Below are 13,091 nucleotides of genomic sequence, written 5' to 3'. Positions count from 1 at the left end.
TGATCTGGCTTATGCGTTTCCTGGTGGCCATCTTGATACATTCCTCTTCGAGGAGCACTCTCTCGGTTCTGCGAGCCTATTCCCAGCTGTTGCATTTAGAGAAATCATTGCTTACTTAGGTTCTGGCCCTCAGCTACCATCTCCTTATGAACAACCTTTGTTTTCTCTTTCCTTTCATTGTTAAATAAACATGAATCTGTGGGCCAACAGCCATACATAATAAAGAATAAACAGCAGTAGGTAAAAATCCGATTTATGCATTTCTGGTTATTGCATTTTGGGGAACGATCTTCAGATCTTTATGCATGAATATTTATTTTAATGGCAGATGTGAAATGTAAATGCCTCTGTTTTTTTTTATGGTCTTTTAGAAAAGTGTGATAATGTAGAGAAAGAGGCTTACAATATGAATGCCTCTCTTTCCAAAAATTCTGGGACTTCAGCGACCATGCCAAACTCTGTGGGCTGCACCTCCTCTGGGAAACATGCTTCAGTGGATTTAATATCACACTCATGCCCTGGGTTCTAAGAAGTGACTGGAGAGGTTTTGTAATTTTTTTGTATCTCCAAAGCCACTATTTTGAATATTCAGTAAGCATTATAAGAGAGTTTTATGATTAGATCTGTGTTTTATTTGCCAGGCTCTTAATAACACATAATCCTACACTCAAAGAAAATATTGGCAAAAAAGTCTGCTTTGAAGAACCTCCTATCTGGATTTGTGATCCAGTGGCTCTAGGCTTGTTGTTTTATTCACTGACAAAATGGCCCCAAATCAATACCAGTCCTGTATCATCATGATTTAAATTAAGTAAAACATGGAAAGAAAGCAAAGTACGACAATTTCCACACAAGTGTGCATTGCTTTTGTTTTAAGAAATATAATAAATCATTGTCTTAATTTTGCCATTACAGTTGGCAGTGAATTATCTTTTCACTGAAGTTTTTTTTTTTTTTTATAATTTTTTTTTTGGCCAGTCCTGGGCCTTGGACTCAGGGCCTGAGCACTGTCCCTGGCTTCTTCCCGCTCAAGGCTAGCACTCTGCCACTTGAGCCACAGCACCACTTCTGGCCGTTTTTTTTCTGTATATGTGGTGCTGGGGAATCGAACCTAGGGCCTCATGTATCCGAGGCAAGCACTCTTGCCACTAGGCTATATCCCCAGCCCCTTCACTGAAGTTTAGTATATAACAAATGCTCAATAAACCAATGGATTAAGGCTATGCATTTATCACTAAGCAACCAAAATGATCTACAGTTTCAGAGTATGTTAACTGAAATAGCCAAGCAAATAAACTTGAGTACTGCATGGTCTCCCTCATCTGCATAATCTAAAACTGAGAAGTTTATCCAAGCAGAAAGCAAGATGGTATTAGTACAGTCTTGGGGAAAAATGAAGCATCTGGGTGAAAGGATCTAATATCCTAGTTAGAAAACAAGAATAAAGTTAAGGTATCTATTATGCAACATGGTAAATATAATTAATAATGGTACACTATGTGCTTAAAATCATTCAAACTGGCTTTAAGTATACTTCCCACAATACTATGAAAAATATGTCAGATAATACATATATTAATTTCCTAGAATTAGCCTTTAGGGAGTGTGTGTATATATATATATATATATATATACACATATATATTAACATATGCTATGAATATATATAATTTAATTTTTCTGTCAATTAAAATACCCACAATTTAATAAAAACATGAATTGCTATTTTGCCAAATATTTTATAAAACTGTAAACCTCTCCATAGATAAGAGTCATATTAATTGCTCATTTGAGTCTCATGACATAATATAGCTTCTGTCCTAACATGCATGCTCAAAGCAGGCGTGTAGATGTGCGTGAGTCAACATATGAACATCCCTTAATTTCCTGTTTCCTCTGTGTGATGGTGAAAGGGCCTGCATCTCCTATTATTTTTCACACAGTAGCTCGCGTAATTCACATACTTGGCTGATAAACAAATTCCTACTACACAGGCCCAATGTTACTTAGAGAAGTAGCTGGCTATATGGTCAGCCTCAAAGAATAAAGACTGTATGACAAAAGGACCTAGTAGCTAGCTTTCCGTAGCACCCCACCCCTCCCTGTAATCCCCAGAAACTGTATTTTCAAAGAGACATGGTATCACATTATCAAACACTGAGTCAAATAAGAACATATAGGCAACTACTAACATTAAAGGAAATAAAAAATAATGAGGCGGAAGGGACTGTTCTTTCTTACCATTGAAATATGTCTGAATAGTATAAAAATCCCTTTACATAGCCCAAGTAATGAGCATTGGGGGAATTACTTAATATATAATTATGACTTGGCAGCCATCACACTAGAAAATCATTTTAAGGAAGCATGACTCATGGTATTAATTTTATTAATCAAAATTTGAGGAAAAGTATATGTAAGCAGTTCATGGTGCTTACCTATATAATACTTAATAATTAAATGAGGCTTCCCTTACTTGTAGAATTAATAGTCCAAACTCACCTCACCAGAAAGAAAGGGTGGGTGCAGTAACTTGCCGCACTAAAGATAGACAAAGTAGCATTTCCATGCAACTCAACTAACATTTATTACTACTTCCATCATGAGGAATGAGCACCGAAACCCCAACAGAACACTATGCTAACAATAACACAAAGTTTGTTTCTACACTTCAAATACCATGAAGTCATGAGATAATGAAGGGCAGTTCCATCCATAAAGAGCACCAGTAAATATGACAATAAATATAGCACTTTATCCAAATTGGACCCTGGAACATACTCTTTTTTTCTGTCATGTTATTTTGACAACCTATAAAATATGAATGTCTATACATGAGATATATCTTAAAAATATTAATATTCTCTGAATTGTGTAATATATATTAATGATTTCATAGAAGGAGATGCCTTTATTCTTTGAAAAACCCTAATGAAACTTCGTGGTAAAAGAGATCATTTCTGTCTGTTACTTATTTTAAGTCAGTCAAGTGACTTAAAATTATATAAATATATATATATACACACATATACATACCTATATGTTATAGCCAAGCAATAAGCACTGAAGGAAATAGTATAGATATGCACACATAATGTATGTATTTGCATCTGTATTCTACAGGTGAGTACACACATATGTACATATGGTATATACCAATGCATATATGTGTCTGTGCATACATGCATACATGTCTATACACATATATGTGTATACACACATTTACAAACCAGTGTATATATACCTGTGTGTGCACATATATGTTCATACATACATGTTTGTATATAGATGTAATACATGAATAAAGAGCAAAAGGATCCCGTAGAAACTGTAATAAAAAGTTAACGAGGAAGGAGACATGAAGTATTAAGAATATTCTTGCAGGGTTCACTGACATGGCAAAAATAAATCGATGTGGGAACTCTGAGGCATGCATTTTCCTCCACACGTGGATGTAGCATGGTGTGGACAGGCAAAGCCCTTTCCCACCCTCCTGTCCCTCTGCTTGGGAGTCAGGTCTCAGTTCCTGCGGGGAGTGTGTGCTCCTCATGAAGAAGGCTCCCAGCAGCCTCACTATGGGCAAAGAGCCTGCTCTGCTGACGTGGGATCCCCTGACAGCGACTTTCTCAGTGATGTCCTTGAAAACACAGCCCTAATCACAGATGCCCAGCAAACAGTGCCATTGGTACCAAGCCGTGACTCCCTCCTTTTTCTCTTTCTGTAATTCTGTGCTGTTCTGTAGCTCACTGTTTACTTTGTGTGAAGAGAGCTAACGCTGGCAATTCTTTATGACATGTCCTCGGGAAAGAAGTCTTGTTGAGGGCTTACGAATATTTCTTTTAAATTAAATGACTATTTCCACGGATAGCAAAAGTGAATAAACACACTGACAATCAAAGATCTGTACTGGTGTTGTAAACTATGGACTTCAGAAGTAGCAAGGGAGCCATATAGTTAATTATCTGTAGTCTGTATCTGTACTGAGATTATCTGTAGTCATATCACAAAATGTACATTGAGACAGGGAAATTATTTTCATGATACATTTTATTTCTATAATATCCAAAACATTACCATTCCAATAGGAAATCATTACAAAAATATAAATGACATACACTGCATTTACTTTTTTCCATAATAGTAAGTCATGGTGTCTGTCTTATGCTTCCAGCTCATCTTGATTTGATCTTGTCAAATTCAGGTGCTCAGTATGACTTGAAGTGCCTAGGAGATGGTGGATAAAGAGACACATGCATTTATGGCTTGTGCGCCTTTTGTTATAAATGCAAATGCTATTTTCTATCAGAGGTATTTTGAATCCATTTGTGCGTCTCACAATGATCATCTTCTACTTGCTTCCCAAAGATGGAAAACTATTCCTTAAATATGAAAGAAAATGAGAATACAGAGAACAAGGGTGACATTTCATTTGAGCAAAAGTCAAGGGATGGAGAAGTAAGTTCAGAAAAATTCTCAGCAGTAATCTTTATTCCTCCCTAAATGGGGCTTTGCTTGCTCTTCTTGTCTGTGAAAGACGAGACTCCCCCTCCAGCAGCCCCCTGTGTGGCTTCACCCCACTCCTCACACTGAGGTACTTCTATTATGACTATTAGTGCAATCTTCCAAACTCCTCTATTTCTTTCAGCTCTCAGCACTTTCTCTTGCTGTCTTCTCTCCCCGTCATCCCCTGACACATCTCATTCCTCTAGAAAATAACACAGATCCTTGAGTCTCTTTTCAGGCATTACTTTTCTGTAACCCATCCTAAGGAAGGCTAACATGTCTCTCGGAATCTTCACAGCCTTGTAGTCTTTATTTTGAACCATCGCTTGTGACCTTGTATTAAACTTTGCTCTGTATTGGAAGAAGCATTTTATTTCTCTGAGTATTCTCAGTGTTGGATCACAGGCAGTGATTACAATAAGTTACCAGACAGGCTGTTGACTCCAAAGATATGCCCACAAAAGCTTGGACCCGTGCACATTTAATATTTCACTAATGACTAAATTTATTAATATTTCTAAGGGGCGAAAGGAAACTTATTTTTATTCACAAATTGAAGTCAAGGAAAGCAATACAACCCAAAGAATAGAGAAGTATGAAATGCCAAATAAGGCCTTGGAAGACATTTTTGTGTGCATACTTTCAATCTCGAGAGAGATTTTAGGACATACAGATAATTCTTGGAATTGATTTGCTCCTCTCATATACCACTCCCCCATCTCCTCATTTGTTATACTTGTTATACCTTCCCCTTGGCCTCTGAATCCCTTCCTAGCTTGGCACTAGTTTAGTATCAATCACAAGTATGCTTCTTCTGCTTGCGATCTTCACCAAATTCTAGAGTTCCCAGTGAGTCCTTTGTTGTAAAGCTCGCTGGAAGTCAGCTGCATGCTGAGCAGTCAGGACACTTCCTAGCAACACACAGAGCACAACCAACGTCACCTTCGGTGCATCCTGTTCACTCTTCCCCAGTGGGGCAGGGTGGTCTCCATCTCACATTGTCTATGGTTCAAACATGGCCCTTCTAGATCGCTCAGCTCTGTAGAACCACACTCAGTGCTACCTCCCTGTGAGGTTTCTGATTCAGAGGCTGGAACAGGAGTGAGCCATACTTCAAATCCGTGTCTCTCAGCTTCTGCCAGAGACATTGTGGTCCCTTGTCAAAAAATGCCATCAGTATCAAAGTCAAACCAGCAAAGCAATTTCACGAAGGATTATGATACAATTACTCTCTTAGCTGGAATGAGCAATTTGAAGCAAGTTTCTTGGTATCACCATAAAAATAATCCTGTAAATATACCATGAAGTAAAAAGGCTGTATTTATCATATTTATTATGAATTTCAACGAGACACGCTTTAATAGGTTCAGGACAAAAACGAAGACTTGATTTTAACTTAAGGAAATAAAACCTGTTTTTCATCAGTGATTAGAGAATCAAATATTAATGTGATATCATTTACAAGGTGCCTTTCTGCTCCTTTGTAAGTCACAGTTTGCTGTGAGTTTGCTCTGGTGAATTGAAGACCTGCGGGTCCCATGTATACTGACAGTTTCACCATTCTGCATCTTTTCCTGGTGCCTGTCTTCACCATAGTTCCAACTCTTGCACATTTGTGTTGTACCTGTCTAGATTGTCAGAGTTATTCTACAAGAACAAAGATTTTTTTAAAAAAGTTTTATAGCACAAATGGCTTCAAGATGAAATAACCACATTTGCCCACCTGGGACTTACCATGATGGCCTAGTGTAGAAACTCTGAACAGAGTATGAGAAGCACAAAGAGACTTAGCTCACTTAACCTCACAATCTTCCTCCTAACCTTTTGGGAAATAGCTCTCAAGTCCATTTTTATGTTGTTTTGTTACGAAGGGAAAGAGAACTCATTGTTTGTGTCTCACAACCTTGGAAACAAGCAAAAAAATTGAAATCTGCGGTCCAGTTTGTCACCTGCCTCCCTACGATTCCTAAATTGAGACGTGTTCCGTCTTGGGCCTATGTGATCATTATTGGTAGAGTGCTGTCTCAGAAAGTAAAGGGGATGATCACTTCTTTTCCTGCCTATCTGAGATTGAGGAATTGGCTTTTGGCTGTATCAGTGTTTAGAGCAATTGTTCTCACCTGGGATGGCTTTTACCTCCCGGGAACATTTGGCAGTGTTTAGGAATACTTTCCATGGTTACAACTCTGTGGAAGGAGTGACTGCTACTGGCATGGAGTGGGCAAAAAGGAGATGGTTCTAAACACCCAACAATGCACACAGGTCGACATTCCTCCATCTGGGCTCTGAATAATACGTTTCTAGGATTATTTGATTAAATCTTCCAGTTCTTTGATGTGCCAAGCAATTTTTCTTTTAGATTTCTCAATATCTATAATCCAACATATCTATAAGCCAATTTCCTACATCTCTAATCCAATCTGCAATATCTATAAGAATTCTATATGAATCCTTATTGGCTATTTCTAAAGAACATTCTTGGATTTTTTTTTTAGTTTAAATTACTTCCTTATATTAATATGAAATAAAATTTGCAAATAAATGAAATCAATTTATAATGTTCTCTCTAATGGGACATATTACTGTGACATAACTACCCTCTGTTGGAAAGTTCTGTGTGTTTTAAAGAATGCTATATGAATTAATAATTTAAAGTAAATATTTCAGTGAGATATTAATATTGACTGAATTTAAAGCTTATGCTTTACATTAATTGCAGCAAGAGAGATTTGTCTCCTATAGCTGTCAAAAGTCTTGATTCTAAATTTCATTTTTTTGCCTTTGTCACATATTCACCTATGATTAAAATCATAGTGATGTGAATAAGAAACGTCTTCAGGATTATCTGTATTAAAACATTTTGGAGGCCTGGAAAGTAACACATGTGGAACATTGCAAAAATGTTTGGAAGAAACCACACATCCATTTACATATTGTATTTATATGGTCCCCGTTAATGAAGTGTTATGGGAACCGTCATACATTTCTTTTGAGTATTCACAAGAGACCATCTGACTTTGTTTGACCTACAGATCTGATCCTTTAAGCAACAGCTTATTCCCTATTATGGCACTTACTACATAAGTGGTTCTCACTGAGTATTCCCCAATACTAGTGATGACGCCCCCCCCCCGCCATATTTTGTTCATTTTAATTTGTCAACCAGTGTTTGGCTGATGAGTTTATTTCCAATCTTTGCATAGTTTTTGCATAGCCCCATGAAGACCTTGACCTGTGAGTTACAATCTGAATGTAACCCTTCATTTCCACATTCTCGTCTCTTGAATTCTAGCTCCCTGGCCAACATGTTTATCAGAGTTTTTTCAATTATTATTAAAAATATTTTGATCCTATCTTTGTTCATCACATCTTAGAGGACTAGTAGTTGCTTATGTATATTTCATAGAGGTGAATAATGAGACTTTACTGGTGTCAGAGTTGATTCATTCAATTGAGTAACCTGCCATTAGTAGACAAACTTATACCCCAAGTGGTTAAATGCACCCACACAGACATAGTTCTGCACATGATAGACCCTCATGGGATCTCTGAGACTCAGTTCTATGCTGCCATTGAATTTTATGGTGTTTCTATTGTGCCGTTCTCAGGGGATACCCTTGGGTCATGCCAGTGGGTGACACCTGCCTTCTGCTCAAATCCTGTTGGTTACAGCTCCGCTCCATGGCTTCAACTGACTGACACACCAGGCTTGGGAAAGTAGCTTCTCTTCAAAGCCCAGAAGAGCAGAATACTTGGGCATTCAATGACTGGCGGGCAGTAGCATTTTCTCCTGCAGAGTGCTAGGAAAAATAAGAGAACCTCTAGGAATGCACTTATTGGTTCCCTATTCTCTTCCCTCCCATCCCTGTGGTTTAAATTTTTACTGTACATAAACAGATTTATTCATGCTTCCAACATTTTTGTAAATAATCAGGCATACTCTGAACAAGCCACTTAACCTCTGGACCTCAATTTTCTCCACAGAACATTTTGGAGAGGTGATTCAGGAAGACGTGTCGACTGGATTAGCCCCCAAACCACTGTCAGCATTCAGTTTTTACTATGAATCATCTGTTTACTTATGCTTTTTTTATATTATTGCTAAATGGATGCCTGAGTTCCTACGTTTTTAAAAGGAAACCTCTTCCTATTAATTAGAAACTTTCCTAAGGCTAATTTGATGCAAACAGAATGATTTAATTTGTGATGAAATGATGATGTCAACAACAGGAAGAATTAGAAGGCATCGTTTTCAGGGCCCTTACTTGGTATGCAGATCCTTGCAAGCATCATGAGTGAACTCTACAGAGTAGGAAGATCAAGATGTGATTTTCAGTATTTTACAGAGGTGCTGAAGTCAGAGAGCGTACGTGGCTTAATTGAGACCACTTGGTTTGTAGGTACATGGTTAGGCTATGTTTGGGATCTGGGTGTAAACTGCTTTGACCAATATGCAGCTTTATTATAGGAATCAGTACTTGTTGCCATACCCGCTAGCACTCATCATAGATTTCTATGATGTTAATTGTTATTTCATTATTGTAACTTGTGGCTTTGAGGTCAGGTGCTCTGGACATGCAATCTGGAGACAAGGCTTCAAGAGCATGTGGTCTTTTGGGACAATGGACTCAGAGCTGACGCGTGGGGGATTTTATGGAGAAAGTAAGCTGGCATGGCTTTGTCCAGAGGTGTGTACCATTCGTCTTCTCTCACGGGGGAGTTGTGAACTGTGAATACATGCACCGTAATGATGTCGGAGCAAAGGAGATGATATTTTATACCCAGCTCTATCTCTTCCTTCAGCTGTGGCCTGCTGAGTTCAGGGGAGATGCGGCATGATCATCTGCTGTCATGATTCAGGCAAGATTAACTCTCCAAAGAATGGAACAGCTGTGAGCCAGTATCAGGCAATACTGAGAGCAGCCAGGTGGAATGTCCCTTGTTCCATAAGCCGAGCAGGCTATGGTGCCAATAGCTCATGTCACACTACTGGGGTGGGTAGTGTTCAATATTTGTAGGGACTTATTTAGGCTTCTCCTGATATTCTAGACCCTGATTGCATACACACGGGACTCTGTTATAGAATAAATTTAGTGCCTCTGAAGTCTTTAAGAAAAACTCTCTTCAGAATGCATTCTGTTGTGGTGTATACATCTTTGAGTTAAAAAACAACAACGCATGGATATTATCTTTAAGCATTTGTTCCAAGGGGTTACTGTTCAACAAACCATTTTATAAGTACAATTCATCTTGATCAACGTCATCCTCATCGTTCTCCCCCATCCATCCCAACCTCACCCTTCCTTCCATTTTTGTAGTTTTATAGGACATACATTGAATATTATGCTGTCATAGATTTTTAAATAATTAACTTTATCCCTTCCTAAATTTTTGCTTCACTTGCAGCCTCCAAAACTGAAGTGGAAGATGCATGACTATTTTTCTTAGCTCTTTTTTAGCTTCATAAAATGAGATCAGGAAATTTCTATAAGCTAGTAGCAAATACTACCTGACAATACAGGTAGCTAGACACACAGAATGTTGATTTCATTTACCTAAAATGCATTTCTATTTCCATTTTAAAAATGGCTCTAGTGTCTGACATAATGTGCTGAAGGATGTGTAGACTAGATTCCTCTGCCCGGCTTTCATTTTCTTTACTATGCCCGACTCCCACCTCATCAATCGCTGGCCCCAACAGATAAGCTAATGTACCAGGGGACCCCTTTGTTTTGAAGTTCAATAATAGACTTCTTATTTGGGTAAGTGTTTATATGATCTGGGAACTAAAGCCTTTCCCTTAGCAGCCAAGTAAAACTGAAAAGTAAGCTATTAACAAATGAACAAATGCTGTCTGGTAGACTCGCTCATAACTACGGTAGAGTTGGATTGAATAATTGTGGATGTAGCTGGGGTGAGACAGAAACGGGTCCTAGAACAAGGCCCACAGGTGCTCCAATTAGCAAACTTAGCAGGAAATGTCTGTACTTATTATTTATATATCCAAGAAAGTCAAGGAAATTTTGAGCAGAACTGATTAGGTAATGGAGAATTTCCCTAGAAAATTGTAATAAAGGAAAACAGGACTCAAGTATCGAATGTGTCCAGCATCGGAGAAAATACAGAGACATTCAGTTTACTTTGAAAAGCCTTCACAAAACAGAAAGAGGAGTATTTGGAATCAGGAGGGGAAGGGATAAGAAAGGATAATGGTAGCAAAGATGACCCAAGTGCATTGTATGCCTTGTGTTACTTGCGTTCTGTCCAGACGTCCCCAGGGACTGCTCCGGGAACTTCAAGCTCTGCTTTTCATCCTGAGAAGCCCAGGGCTTCAAGGATTCTGCTGCAGTATTGCAGGTGCATCTGGACAACCTCTGTCCACCTCCATAGGGGAAGGAGATACAGGCAGAGCATCTCTCCTGCCTATGCTGCTCAAAGGAATCTCTGCCCAGCTTTTTCCTGAATGTGGTTTCAGCTAAAAGGGCAGAGGAAGGTGTTATACATCCGTGGCCCTTTTCCCAAAACCTGTTCAAATGACAAGTGTTTGCAAAGAATGAAATTCTGCCTGTGGCTATGCTTAAAGGAATGCTTAATGTTGACTTTGGAGCTCAACCCAGCCAAAGTTGACTCGGGTCACTCGTGGAGCTCTACTGCCAAGTCAATTTACTCCTCCCTTATGGCCCTCCTTGCTTCACTGGCCAGCACCCACCCAAGACAGGAAGCTGACTAAAAAAAGACTGCGTCAGCTCTGAGAAAGTCCTCCGGGTGAGGCAGGCACGCGGGCGTTCATCCAGTGCAGGCCCGCCTCCTCCAAGTGAATTCCAGCCTCCCACTTGCATCTGTGCTTGTGACTTTTCCCTGCCCAGACCCCACTGACTTAGGTCTACACTGTTTCAATATTGTGCCCTGATATGAATTATGTGAATTTCACCACCCCTTCTACTAAGCTTCTTTATCATCTCCTCTGGCCACCGTTCTCATCTGCTGTACTGAACACTACAACGATTGAGCCAGATGGACCGGTGATCTGGGAGGGATCTCTTTTTATTTTTTAATATATATTTTTATTATCAATCTGAATCACAGAGAGGTTACAGTTTGGGGAGGGATCTTTCACTCTCAAATGTGGAGATTTGCACTTCCAGGCCTCAGAGATGCTATTACCTTTTTAAAACTTTTTTAAACTCACCATCCGTCTTTAATTAACATTGAAGTTTTACTATCTATCTCAGATCTTGTTTACTGTGCTTTTAATGAATAGTTGTCTGTGGCCTTGGTTTCTCCAAGTTGTCCAACAAAATAACTGGATTGATTGCTCAGCCCAGCAACATAAGGGAAGTAAGCACCGGGCCTGGAGCTTCGAGACTATGAGTGTTCTTTTCTAAAATATTAAGATAACAGTGCCTTAAAATTATAAAGCAAGGGGGTCATTTTATGGTGTTGGAATGTGTCCATGCTTCTTTACTGAAGATGTTACTCTGTACCTTTTGAATGCTACAAAAGAGTCGGCTATTATCACTGAAGTCTTAAAAAAGAGCCTTAATCTGCACACACTTTCCTTCAAACTATGTTCGAAAGTCTGTGCCAGAGAACAGAACTTACACTTAATCTTTTCCAAATTGAATCAAACCATACAGCTGTGGAAGCACTAGGAAATGAACTCATGCACAACTGTTTTATTATTTATGCATTTTTATCTCTTTAAGAGAGAACTGTCCCAAAGCTTAAAAGATAAAAGGCTCAGCTGTGATTCTTTCCTGCTCCCAAGCTCTAAGAGTACCATAAGCAAGGAGCAAGTGAGTGGCTAATTTCCTAATGAAATATTAGCCAGATGTGTGTGTATATGTGCACAACTTACTTCGATTGGGCTGCTGTAATAAAACGCTTTGGGCTAGCTACCTTAGAAGGAACAGGCATTTATGGCTCACTGTTTGGTAGGCTAGGAAGTCCATAACTGAGGCAGTGACTGTGCGGTACAAGCCCAGGTTTGGCCCATAGATGCCTCTTTCTTTCTGTGTCTTATGTGGGGGAAGGGGGAGGGGCTCCCTGTGGCTCTGCTCATAGGACACTAATTCCAGGCACGCTGTGTCTTCAGGACCACACGTTTTCCCAGAGAGCCCATCTCCAATTATAACCATCTCGGAAGAGACTTTTAGTTGTAAAATGAAGAAAGTGAAAAAAAAAAAAAAACCCAAACCACACACACACAACATAGCAATTGGAGAGGGAAGTCGGCATCATCATCGAGAATATTGTTAACGATTGTGAAATGTTTGAGTTGATGGGGTGGGACGTAAAACATACAGATTGGTTTTCAGTTTATTTTGCCACATTCAGATGTTCAGCTGTGATTAGACTTTCCAAGGTAACCACCGAGACACATTCTTTTTCATCTCCTTTCCTCTGCCCTGTAATTTCCTCCTAATGGAACACAAGGGGTCCTGGTCATCTTCTCCTGACTTTGGACGCACCTCCATTTCTTCCCCATCGTGCATAGCTTTGACGATCTTTGACTATCTCCCACAGAGCTTCTGCCCATCTGTCAATAACTCAATTTACACTCTCCAAAGAAAGCACTGTGATAGTTT

The 13,091-nt window shown here is 39.2% G+C and overlaps 1 protein-coding gene across 2 annotated transcripts in view; it reads left to right on the top strand.

Annotated features, from left to right (window-relative positions):
* The window catches only part of Sema5a (semaphorin 5A), a 371,169-nt gene that overhangs the window by 199,936 nt on the left and 158,142 nt on the right, over positions 1–13,091 (top strand). The window lies entirely within an intron of this gene.

Source organism: Perognathus longimembris, chromosome 19 (genome assembly GCF_023159225.1).
Source record: "Perognathus longimembris pacificus isolate PPM17 chromosome 19, ASM2315922v1, whole genome shotgun sequence".
NCBI lineage: Eukaryota > Metazoa > Chordata > Mammalia > Rodentia > Heteromyidae > Perognathus > Perognathus longimembris.
Note: the sequence above shows the minus strand (reverse complement) of the source record. Positions and strands in the feature narration are given on the sequence as shown.